The following is a 12,874-nucleotide window of genomic DNA, read 5'->3' as shown; positions in this document are numbered from 1 at the left end:
TTAAGAGCATTCCTAACTCCTGACCAGATTCTGCAACAATGGTCTCATTTTAGTCATTCAGTGTGTCCTTGGACCAGTAGCATTAGACCTTACCTGGGGGCTTATTAGAAATGTACTCTGCCCTTTAACAAGATCCCCAGATAATTCACATGCACTATGATAATTCAAAAAATCCAAGGTTTGATTGGTTCCCCCAAAGGCTGACATTTAGTAGCACTCCTCAAGGTTAGCCTGATTCAGAATCTAGTCATTTAGTCTGATCTTTCGATCTTTACTATTTCCCAGCATCAACTCATGCAGTCAGTGGATTAAGCCAATGCTTATGCGTCAGACTGCTTTTGCCTAAGGGGCTCTCTTCTTGCTGTTCCACCCTGACCGATGTTCCCTTCTCCTCTTTGCCACCCAATCAAATCCTGCTCTTCAAGGACTGCTTGCTTCATGATTTAAAAGGAATCCCAACACTGCATTTTTTCTGACATGTGTTGTCTATACTATATATGGTGGCTTTTGTTTGTTCTTATTCACGAGTGGCCTCGCTTTTGCAAACTTTGCATCACAAATAAAATTGCCAGTCCCCAAGACCAGAACACTTAAGGCCTAAAGCACAGATTAGCACACGTTGAAAACCACTGGATGAATTTATCTCCATTTATCCTTCTACTATTTACAGTCAAGAGAATTACCTAGGATTTTTACCTTTGAAATCCTTACCCCTAGGATTTTACATTCGAAAACCAGTCGCCCTAGAACTATTTGCCTGTTTTGTATTGATGGCTATCCTGTAATGCCCTGTGCCTAGTGTGTTGTAGAAAGCCATTGTAGAAAGCCATCAAATTAGATGTGTGTTTTATGCAGTTGATGAATTAAACAGAGAAAAGACTTAACTAAATAAATTTTGATTTTTGTTTTCCCCAAATCTTTGGCACTATTTCAAGTGAACAGGACATAACTGAGGGTCAACAAGCAAGTAGAAACAGATCTTGAAAAATCAGAACATCTGGAAATGTGTATATGCATATATATAACTGATGTGCTTTGCTGTACACCTGAAACTAACAGCACAACACTGTAAATCAACTATACTCTAATAAAATATTTTTTTAAAAAAGAACATTGGAAGAGCAAAAATATGGATATCTACAATACACTGTCCTTCTCATGGAAAAAAAAAATAAAGGAAGGGAGTAGAAGACAGGAGAGATTCAACTATGTTTATTATTTTTTATCATTTTAAGTAATTTAATATACTTTAGACACTTCAACTTATTTCACCAGTTGCTTGTTTATGAATTATAGCAACGAAATTCAAGTTCAGGAAAGGGTAGAGATGAAGGATCAAGGAATTTTGTACTTTGGGTTTTCTTTGCTACACCATTTTCCAATTTCTCTTTGTTAAAAAAAAAAATTAAAAAGGCAGTTGAATACATGCAGATGAGGAAAGGGTTAACACACACACAATTTTCTACTGTTTATAATTATTTAAGATTAATGTTTAATTCCCAACAAATCTCACAAGGCTGTTAACTATAAAAGGTAAAAGCTCAAGTTTTGCCATTGAGTGAATGATTTCATATCAAGTGGGTTCTTCTCAAGTTTTTTCTACCAATCCAGAAATTCTAAAACCATAGTTTAGTTGTACTTATACATTTGGAATGCATTTGGCAGTGCGCAATAGGATATTCAATTCATCATGGCATCAAAGATATGGGAGTTGTTATTTCACAGGGCAAGACCCTTGGAGGAAATTTGGTTCCAGAGTTGGTAAATTCAGAAGCTTGAGAATGTCAGGGTTCCAGGTTGGCTTCAAGGCAGGTCCCTTATTCTTCCTCTCTTGGTTTCATGACGGCTATAGCAGGTCCAGAAACCATGTCCTCTTAGTGTCCAAAGGCAGGAAGAGCCCAGTTCCTGTACCAGGTCACTGTTGAAGAGTGAAGAGAATGTTGCTAGAAGTCTGTCCAGCAAAACACACTGGTCATTAGTAAGAGGGAAGAAATTGACATCATTGCTTAGCCTAATAAATACCAACTCCCCACCCCACTGCCACCTCTGACCAGCCTGGGAAGGAGAACTCCGGAACAGATGGCTGCCCAATTTCAGAACAGAACTGAGATTCAATGAGGAAGGAAGAATGCGGACTACTGGGTTGGCAATCAGCATAGCCTGCCTCAGATATCACCAGGGAAATGAAACTTTATAGTTACATGACAAAAAATATTTACACAAAAATCTCTCAGGAGCTCGTACTGGAGAGCACGTTGACAATCTGGGATGATCTGTGAGAATGAACCGAGGGGCACATGTATTAAATTACCCCTAAAGTATACATGGGTTTAGATTGTGGGCGGGGGATGTTCTTGGGAAAACATGTTCTGAGTTTTACCAAACCCAAAGTTTTGGGGGAAAAAATAGCCTCCGACAATTGACAACCAAAAAACATAGTGAGAGTCATCCATGGGGAATTCAATCCTAAGTGTGGTTTGTTGGAAGTTTTGAAACCCTGTGGGATGGTCCCTGATGAGCTGGTGCCTCTGACCACCTACAGCTTATTGAGATGGAAGCAACCTGCAGCAAAGCTCAGGCAGGGAAAGGCCAAGCTAACAGAGTGCAAGTTGATTAATTAATTCATCCATGGATCTATTCCTCCATACCACAAGGATTTTTTTTTCTTCTCTCTCCTAATAGGCAGCAAGCACTGTATTGTGTTCTAGGAAGTCAAAGAGAAAAAGTCAAGAGCCCTTGTCCTTGAGAAGTCTGTGTCTCATGGAGAAAAACAGTCAACTCTAAGTGATAGGTAATGGTCATATTGCAGCATCTCCATGTGTAATGGAAGCTGAGAAGGGTGTCTGCTTGTCCCTACCTGCTGGTTTCAAGCCTACTCTTCCTTCCCAGGGTATTTAAAACTACAATTCAAATATATGAGACTGGATAAAACCCCAAACACAGGTTTCCAAAGCATTTTTCTCCTTTACTATTTGAACCCACATGTATGTGAAAGGAAATTTAATCCATATGTTTCTGAATCATTCATACTTAAATCATCATAATTTGTTTTGTAAGAGCTGTTAAGGTCCAAGAAGGCTTTGGGGCGTTTTATCAACAGGAAGTTGATTGAACTAAGAGAAAATGACCTCCGATAGCAAAGAAGTCAGTGAAGTCCCAATACTACGAATCCATGAAATTCAAATGGCCTGTGAGCTTGGCAGGTCTTGCCCCAAACTCAAACATGGTGACTCTGGTGCAATCACGGGCTTCTTTCCCAGGTTATGTCCCTTCATCAAAACTCCTGCGGGGAGGTATTTGGATTATACGTGCCCCAATTACATCTTCTTTGTGTGCTCATATGATGCAACAATCCAAAGGCCAAGGGAACCCAAATGCTGGTTCGATCCTGAACCATCAGTCAGGCCTTCTTGAAAATTGGAAAACTGGTCTTTCCCCGCTTGTAAATGCTACCCTTAATGCCCCTAAACAACTGTTACAAAGTTTTCTTTGAGATTTAACTAAGATTCCTGGGGATTTAAGATACTGGCTGCCAGATTGTTAAAATGCATTAATGTTTATAGTGATTATGATTAAGAGAACTAATAATAAAAACTCGCGTATACCTGGAACAGAGCCCAAATCCTACTGTTTCAAAAGAAAGACTCAGTGTAAAGCCATAGCTCTCTGGAAATCTGCACACAGGAAAATCTGAGACCCGTCTAGAGCCACACACAGGATTGCAGCTAAATGCCAGAAGCAGGCTAATCAAATTCTCTGGAGACCTCTTGCAATGCTTTAGAAAATGAAAAAAAAAAATGAAAAAAGAAAAAATGGCTATCTTCGTTGCACCTTTTGATTACTACCCATTTGCATAGGCTGCCTGTGTAAAAAGAATGCATATCTGATTGCATCAAGCACAAACCAAAGAAAGAGTTGCAGCCAGAAGTCTCTCCTAAGTGCTACACAATTCCTAATATGCTGTTGTGACGTGAAAGGCTGAATGGTAGCCAATCTCATCAGTCTACGGATGGTCCACTTCAATGGTGAAAGCATCTTGCTGGTGAATGAGGCTCAGGTCAGAGATCTGATTCACTGCAGGCCCATTAGCTCTCCAGAACCCCACAGGTCACGACCAGGATGGGGTCACACCCCCAAATGGGGTCACCGGTCCCGAGGAGCCACGTTCTTCCTGTTGCTCTTCTGGCAAAGCCGTTCCTTGTATGTTTGCTCTAATCTTGAGCCTGTAGCACTGCTGGTACGTGCAAGGGACAGCCTGATCTCCGCTCTGATTCCAAAGTTTCTCTGTCCCTCTTGAATCTTATGGCACCTATTAATCCACTACAGAAGCAACGACAGAGGCTGCTGACTGCTTTGTTCCCAGCAGAAAAAAAAAAAATGTTTTCACACCTTCTGATAGTAATCTTAATACTCAGGTACCATTCAGGGTATCATTTTCCTTTCATGATCATAGAAGAGGTTTTCATTGTAAAATATATCTCATCAGAGAAGATGATAAGGAGAGTGAAAATTACATGAAAAGAAGAAAACATACTTTTCAGAGTCAACAGGGTAAAAATCAAACTTAATCTAAAGAAACTTTTTTTGCTTAAAAAAACCTGAGAAACTGATGAACTTTTAAAGCTATTCTAATCTCGGGGGTATTGTGAGTGCCTTTTACAGGACAAAGTAACCTGTACCTCATGCATAATACCAGGGACTACTAAGTGTTTACAAACTGTGCTGGATTGTTTAATCCAAAAACTTCCCTCCTGCCTTAGGATTGTGTGTCTACATGAAGTTTAAAGGGCTTTTAAAGATAAGGAAGGCCAGCAAGCACCGGGGAGCCAATGGGGTGCCTTTTTGCTCGTTAACCTGATATGGACTGATGTACTGATAGCCAATCCAGGGCTGGAAAAGTGATGAAAGAAACTGCAGCAGAGAGAAAGTGTTAGTGCAATCCCCAGAAAAGACGACGGGCTTAAGCCAAAGGGTGAGACACAAAGAACAGTGAGAGAAAAAGAGCCTACTTTAGAGTTTTATAATTTATCCACCACTTCTAAACAATTTTTTAGAGTGACAACCGGTCACTGGATTTGGAGTTAGAGGATTCCACTGGAGGTCTGAGGGACAAGTCTCCTGCCTTTTCTGATTGCTACTTATTTGTTTGAGAGTCATTCACAGCTCACGAAGTGGCAGGAGAACCACCTGCTTCCGGATAAGATTTCTTCACACATCCTTTTATTGTATTTGCCCCCTAAACCGATAGAACATTTTTGCCTTATTTTTACTTTTATTTTCAACAACTTTAGGGTGGCATAATTGACATGTAATAAATTACTCACATTTAAAGTATTCATTCGGTAGGTTTTGACATTTGTATACACCTATGAAAACTCCACTGCTATTAAGAAAATGAACACATCAATCACCCCCAAAATGTCTCATGCTCCTTCAGTAATCTCTCCTTCCTGCCCATTCTCATCACCTCTTCCCCCAGGCTACTGATCTGGTTTCCATCACTATAGATTAGTTTGCATTTTCTAGAACTGTATAGAATTGGAATTATATGGTATAGCCTACTTATTTTCTTTGGTACGGCATCTTTCAGTGGGCATAATTATTCTGAGATCCATCCATGCTCTTGTGTGTCAGTAGTTCGTTCCTTTGTAGTGCCCAGTCATATTCCAGTGTATGGATAGACCACACTTTGTTTATCTATTCACTTGTTAATTAACATTTGGGTTTCCAAGTTTGTTCTATTTCATAGAAAGCTTCTATAAGCATTCAGGTACAAGTGCTTCATTTCTCTTGGGTAAATACCTAAGAGTGGAATGGCATGATCATATGGTGGGGATATGTTTAACTTTTTTTTAAGAAATTGCTGAACTGTTTTCTAATGTGGTTGTACTATTTTACATTCCCACCTCCAGGATATGAAAGTTCCAGTTGCTCCATATCTTCACACTTTGGTATAATCAGTTTTAAAATAATAGTCATTTTGATTTCATTTGCATTTCCCCAGGGTTTAACGATGTTGAACTTTTTTTTTTTTGCGGTACGCGGGCCTCTCACTGCTGTGGCCTCTCCCATTGTGGAACACAGGCTCCGGACGTGCAGGCCCAGCGGCCAAGGCTCACAGGCCCAGCCGCTCCGCAGCACGTGGGATCTTCCCAGACCGGGGCACGAACCCTCGTTCCCTGAATCGGCAGGCGGACCCCCAACCACTGCGCCACCAGGGAAGCCCGATGCTGAACATTTTTTATGAGTTTATTTGCATCCACATATCTTCTTTGATGAAATATCTGAAATATCAAAATTTCTGCTCACTGTTTTCGAGGGGGATTATTTGTTTTCTCAGCAGTGAGTTTTGAAAGTTTTTAAAAAATATATTCTGGATATAAGTCCTTTATCAGATAAATGATTTGTAAATATTTTCTCCTAGTCTGTGGCTTGCCTTTTCACTTGCTTAACAATGCCTTTGGCAGAGCAAAAACTTTCAATTTTGATGAAGTCTAATTTGTCAGTTTGTTCTTTAATGAATAGTGATTTGGGCACTGTATCTAAGAAACCCAAGGTCATAGAGATTTTCTCCTGTTTCTTCTGGAAGTTTGATGGTTTTGTGTTTTACATTTGTGTCTATAATCCAGTTTAAGTATATTGTTGTATGTGATGGGTGGGGGGGATTGAAGTTTTTTTTTAATATGGATATCTATAAGCAGGCGGAGTTAACCAGATGAATGAAGAGATATATAGTCAGAAAAAAAAAAAAGAATTTTCACCATATTGTGATAAGGTTGAAAACAAAAGAGGAAGTAATCTACGTGATGCTCAGAATGGTAAAATCACATGTAGTGTTGCTTTCTTCCACTGAATCTACCTAATGTATATGCTTCTGAAGTGGCTTTGGGATTTATGAGTTTTTTAATTAATTGGATATAATTTGTAAAGTAAGTCAAGGACAGGTAAGAGCCATGATGATCAATTCAGCAACTCAGAGAAGGGTTGGTTCCCACTGAATCAGAAAGTGGGGAACAAATGAAGCCATGGAAATTCTGGGAGGATAGGTTATACCAAAAGAAGAAAAAAGAAAGAAAAAGAAAGGGCTATGTCGGGGAGTGAGAGTATCCAAAGCCTGGGATAAGTCATCCCTGGACGATTGTACTTGTAGCTTTGGCTGCTGGGTCACCATCAAAGGGACCGATCCAGGCTTGCAGAAGATGAGATTTGAAAGAACAAAAGAGACTGTTGGGAACCAGTAAGAGGTTCCTTACCAGGCAAGACAATCCCTCTCCTGCCTACCATTTGGACACCACCTTTCCCATGGCTCTTGGAACCTGGCATGAAGACAGAGCCACAGCTTGGCTAAAACTAACCAACAAGCAAAATAAGCCAATATGGATTGATCAATATTAACTACTACGAGGCATGTGACAGGTGCTATATTTGCTCTCCTGACTGAAAATCCCCCAAAGTTCACCCCCATGCTTTCTATCACTCCTACAACAGAGTAATGATGTTGCTCTAGTTTTTAGCTTCAGAACAAAAGATGATTATTCATTTCTTTGGTGGCACATAGGAAAATATAAAAGAGCAGAGGAAAAAGGCCTCAGGCTGAATCTTCCTGGTCCCCTCTCCCTTGTCCTTACCCTGTTCCTGAGACAAGGGTTGCTATGGGACCTACTTGTAGACCTTGGGGAAAACTGTGTTCATTCTAAAGTTGAGGGGTATGTGTGTGTCTGAATACAGAAGGGCATGAGGATGGCTAACACAAGATAAATTGATCATAGCTAAAAATCTCTTGTGATAAATCTTGCCTTTTTTGCAAGCATAATCACATAGGTCATTTCTACCAGTAATGGAAAGCCACCAACATTTATTGAGGACATAAATACCCTAGTATTTTCATAGGCCTTTTATTTATGTCATCCCAATTATTCTTCATAATAGCCTGAGAGTCAGGTAATATTAACATTCTCATTTTACAGTGAAAATCACAGAAACTCCAAGCAACTAAACAAGTCAATCAAGATCACATATTGAAATTGACAAGAGACACTTGAACCCAAGGTCACCTGACTCCAGAGCCTTGGCTTTCAAATATAAGTACTACTTTCCATAGCCCAATGCAGGTCAAATTCTGCAAAAACTCACACTGCAGGAAATTTAAATTATTTCAGAGTAATGAAATTATATTTCTTTTTAAAGTTATTCAGACTATTTTTTGACAATGGGAAACATATTCATTACACAAAAGTTTATATATATTATTTCTTTGTGTAAGGGTTAAAATTTGTTCATAAAAGAAATAAAAAGCCAAAGAGAAAAAGAAATCCAAAAGATTCTTTCTGAAATCCACCATTTAATGATCCAAAAAAATAATAAAATAGAGCAAAATCATGGTTGGACCTAAGGGGCTTTACATCTGAACTTGAGAATTCAATAGATCAGTTGTGGGTTAATGAATTAAAATTAAAATTTTTTGTGTGTGTCCAGGTTATTGGAAAGAACACTGAAGTAGGAACCAAAAGACCAAGGTTCCATTTCTGCCCCTACCCTGAATGCTGTACAACTTCTTATAGGTCACTCCTCATCTCTGCAATCCTATTTCCCATCTGTAAAATGAGGGTTGGAACTCCATAAGTCTTAGGACCCCTTCCAGCTTGGACATTCTGTGACAAGGGACAGGCTCTTGTTAGGGTTATCATTCCTGGTTTATTAGTTGATATCTTTGCAGGAGAGAGGGCAGATTTTTCACAACCTTCCCCAAATCCACCACTTCCAACAATCTAAGGTCAAATTTAAACTCTCTAAGAAAGTAGAGAGCTCTACCTGGAGGGCTCATTTGTCCCCATCAATGGGTGTCTGGGTTCCCAGGTTTCTCAGCTGACATTTCTGGGATATGTGTCTTTGTCTCTTTGCAGCAACACTCTTTTGCACACATGGAGAAGTCTGGGGAAGATGGGTGGCTGCTGAGACACTTGGCTGGGCTATGATCTGGAGGCAGTGGTCCATGATTAGCTCTTTGCTGGCCAAACAGAATTTAAGGATCGAATAGCTTTGCAGCAGGCACTGTTCATCTTTCATGGTTCGTCTGACATCTTTGTTCAGCAATGGCATATTCATTTCTTTGGGGCGTTGTATCAAAAGAGTTTTGCAATCTTGTTTTTATGTCTCTCTCTGCCATTTCAATTGTGATTTGATTAGAAAGGCAATTTTGAGCAACAGCGACCTACGTAAGGAAACTGGAAGGCTACCCCAGACTCAGCAGTGTGCCCCAGTGCTGATGGCACCACTTGCCTTCCTCATTCCCTAAGCACAGGCGAGGTACAAAGATATTAACCTTCATATCTCCCTCTGCACCGGTTGTGTGCTTTCCTTGTGAGCAAGATCTGGACCAGTTGGATGTGTACGCCTATGTCTAACGGAGGATTCGAGAGAAAAAAGATACATTGGGAATTAAGCAACATGACATTTACATAACAACCGTTTATGATCTGGGGGGATCTAGAACAATGGAGAGAATTCTCAGCACAGGGCTGAGGTTTCCAGTGCAGGATTCCCAGGACCATTAATGAGAGTCATGTGGCTGAGCCCTGTCACATCTGCTGAGAACTTAGCTCCAAGTGTTCTCATCATGCTAACTTGGGTGAGTTCACAAACAGTGGCTTGAGTTGGCATGCTCTTTTCCAGGTGCCATAGGCTTGTCCATCTCCTTTTTGTCCATTTCATTGCAGCATGCAGCTTTCCTTCTATTTTGCTTTATTTCCTGCTGATTATTCTGGACTACAAGTGGGAAGGGCAAAGGGCAGACGAAGAAAATAAGTTCACGATGAGTATCAGCTTTATCAGACCCACTGCCCCTGGTATGATGTTGTCTTGCGTGGGGAGACCCATTTAAATGGGGTTTTATGGTATTAAAGATATAAATTGCTATCATTTTCAGCATCTGAGTTAGATTTGTCATGAGAACATGGCCCGTGTTGGAGAGTTCCTCGTAAGCAGGTATTAAGGAGAGTCCAAGGGTGTGATTTCACACACTAGATAAACCACACTGTGTACACGCCAGGGATGGAGCCCTGAATCACTCTCCTTGCCCTCCTCTGCCAGGCCAGAGAGGCCCATAGGATGGTGCGATGAGATGGCTTATCTTCGTACCATGTGCTTGGGAAACAAAGAGCACCATTTAGCTCTTTCTCCTGCCCTTGAAGTCTGTATCTCTCATCATTCTGATGCCTCAAGTTGCACTTCTCATGTGGGTACACCCAGCCCGGCAACAATGGGAAAGGCCCTGTTCAATAGCACACCAGGTTTCAGAGAATTTAATCGCATCACAAACGCTGGAACCTGGCTCAAAAAGTAGAAAATGCCTTCTCAGGATCTGAAGAGCTTTTCTTTTCTCCATCAAGTTCACCTCAGTTTCAGAAGTTATAGCCAAGGTTTTTCTTTGGCTTGGTTTTGTTTGGTGCATAAGTGAGGGCAATCATCAGACAACTCATTATTCAAATGCCAACATGCTCAGTGATAGAGACTTTATTTGATTTGTTTCAAAACATCCCTTCAGATGGGAGGCATGAAATTCGGTGGAGCGGCGAAAAATCCACTTGCTCCTTTCTTTTTCCCTTAAAAAAGTCTTGACTTCGTGATCTAGCTCACAAAATGAAAAAGAACAACACATGTGGGAAAGATGCAAGGTTCTGAAAAGGAATCAAAGATAAGCCAGAACCTAAAAGAAAACCTTTTCAACAGCCCAAGAGACACAGTGATGCTTATGAGACTCACTTGGTGAATTGAGTTTCCAGAGGAAAGTGTCGGATCCAAGAACCGCATCTCCAACTTTCTGGGGGAAAAGAAGGTGGCTCTAAATTTCCAACTGCTGGTTCACAGTATTAAAAAAATAAAAAATAGAATAAAATATTCCTAATAAGTGGATCTGCTAAACTTTTAGCAGCAGAGGTCTTTTTTTTTTTTTTTTTTTTTTCTTCCAAGAACTACAAGAAGCTACTTCAAATATAGTTTCTTAATTTGTGTTTTACTGCAGTGGGAGAGAATTGAATGTTGAAAATGGATATTTTGGACACAAGAATATGTGGGTATTCTCATTTTTCAATTTGATGATTTGTAATAGTTTAAATTATGTGCCAGGTTTACCATGTTCTTTAAAAATAAATACCACATCTGGTTGGTATATATTGATCCCTGGGAGACTTAAGTCTGATTGATATCAGCCTAATTGGTCAGTTGTCTGTTGTCTCTTCCTCCTGTTTCATCCATCACGTTGTGTCTGTATTCACTTTTCTATAATAAAAATCCTAATGATATTGCTTTTCAGAAGAGTGATCCTCACCATTCCTTCTCCATGAACAGTTCCTAGTGTAGCAGACAGCCATGTTCATGGTCAGGTCTGCCCCCATGGCGCTCCTTGGCCTTCTACTCTAAAGATGTGGATTCTTTCATGCTCCCTGAAAACACCATCCCATGTACACCTTTACAAGTGTTTTTCCCTCTGATCAAAACAGCCATCCTTGATATGGCACCTGGAAATATGCCTTCTCTCCTTCAAACTCAGCTCAAAGGTCATTTCCTTCATGAACCTTTCTTGATTCCTCGAGCAGATTTAGCCACTCCGTCCTCTAGATTGTAGAGAGGTTACTGTTTTTAATATCAATTTTTGCTACCTGTTTGCTTTTCTAACTTTTTTCCTTTTGGACTATAAGCTCTTCAATTTAGGGGACTGTGATCTCACCTGGTATCTCTGGCCTGGCATATAGTAGGTGCTCAATAAGTCTTTGTTGAAGTGGCTAGGGAATGAATGACCATCCGTCTTTTGGAATCCTAACTATGGAGGGCAGAATCAATTCTTTATCATGCTTTTAACACTACATCTCTGCTCTGACATACTCTTGTACATCATGATTTTTAAAGGCCTTTTATAGGCATGTTACAACTCTGTCTTCATTTTCGCCTCAGTGGATCAGGACCATTTTCTGAAGTGAAGGGAAGGGGGCATTTAACTGATATCCTTGCTGACTCTGGACCTAGAAGCTGTTAATATCTTATTAATGATTAGTGGAATGGACCCTGGTACAAGAATATGCAGAAAGGGTTGTTCTCTGCCAGGTTTTGGAAAAACAAGACCATTGGAACATGGGCCCTCCACACTGCGTGAAACACAAGAGATAAACATTTTTTTTTTCACTGATGAATGAACTGAGAAGCATTGACATAGACTAATACCTTGCAGAATTCTTTACGAATTTGTACTAAGGTGTCTTTTAAAGACAGAAGCTACCCACCTGGCCTCAGCAGGGAGAACGACTTTTGAGAATCCAACGTGTTTGGTGTCAGAGGCGATGGAGGCCACCTTGCCGTGCACGCCCGCCATAGCTACGTACTTCCTGCAAGTCACAGCCTGGGCTGTGCTGCTGGTCTTTTCGTTTCCCCTTCGGCAAAATGATGAGAACAACTTAGAGCATATGGAAGCATTTCCACACTGCAAGTTATTCTGAGGGGGTAAAACGTGATTTGCAAATTCTGTCAAACGAAAGAGGCATTACCAAATGCTACTACGATGTTCAAACACATCCTTGTATGTCAGAAGTGTCCTGCAGATGCTTTGTTTTGTTTTTTGTGTTCAAATCCTCCATGGCTGCCACTGAGAAGGATGAAAAACTACAAGAAGCTCGTCCCCCTAGTCATGGCTCCAGACAGAGAGAAAGACCCTCTTCAGTGGCTGCTTCTGCGTCCTCAGCCTCATCATCAAGGGGTGCTTAATTATCCTCAAATAACCACATGTTGCAAGCAGCTGGATACCAGAAAAAAGGCTGCAAGAACACAGTCGTAGACAAGATAATACCTGAAGATCAGGACAAAACAAACAACTTCTTGCGAGCGT

The sequence above is a fragment of the Hyperoodon ampullatus genome, assembly GCF_949752795.1.
Source record: "Hyperoodon ampullatus genome assembly, chromosome: 9".
Classification (NCBI taxonomy): Eukaryota; Metazoa; Chordata; class Mammalia; order Artiodactyla; family Ziphiidae; genus Hyperoodon; species Hyperoodon ampullatus.
The sequence above is the reverse complement of the archived record's forward strand: the minus strand, read 5'-3'. Positions refer to the sequence as shown.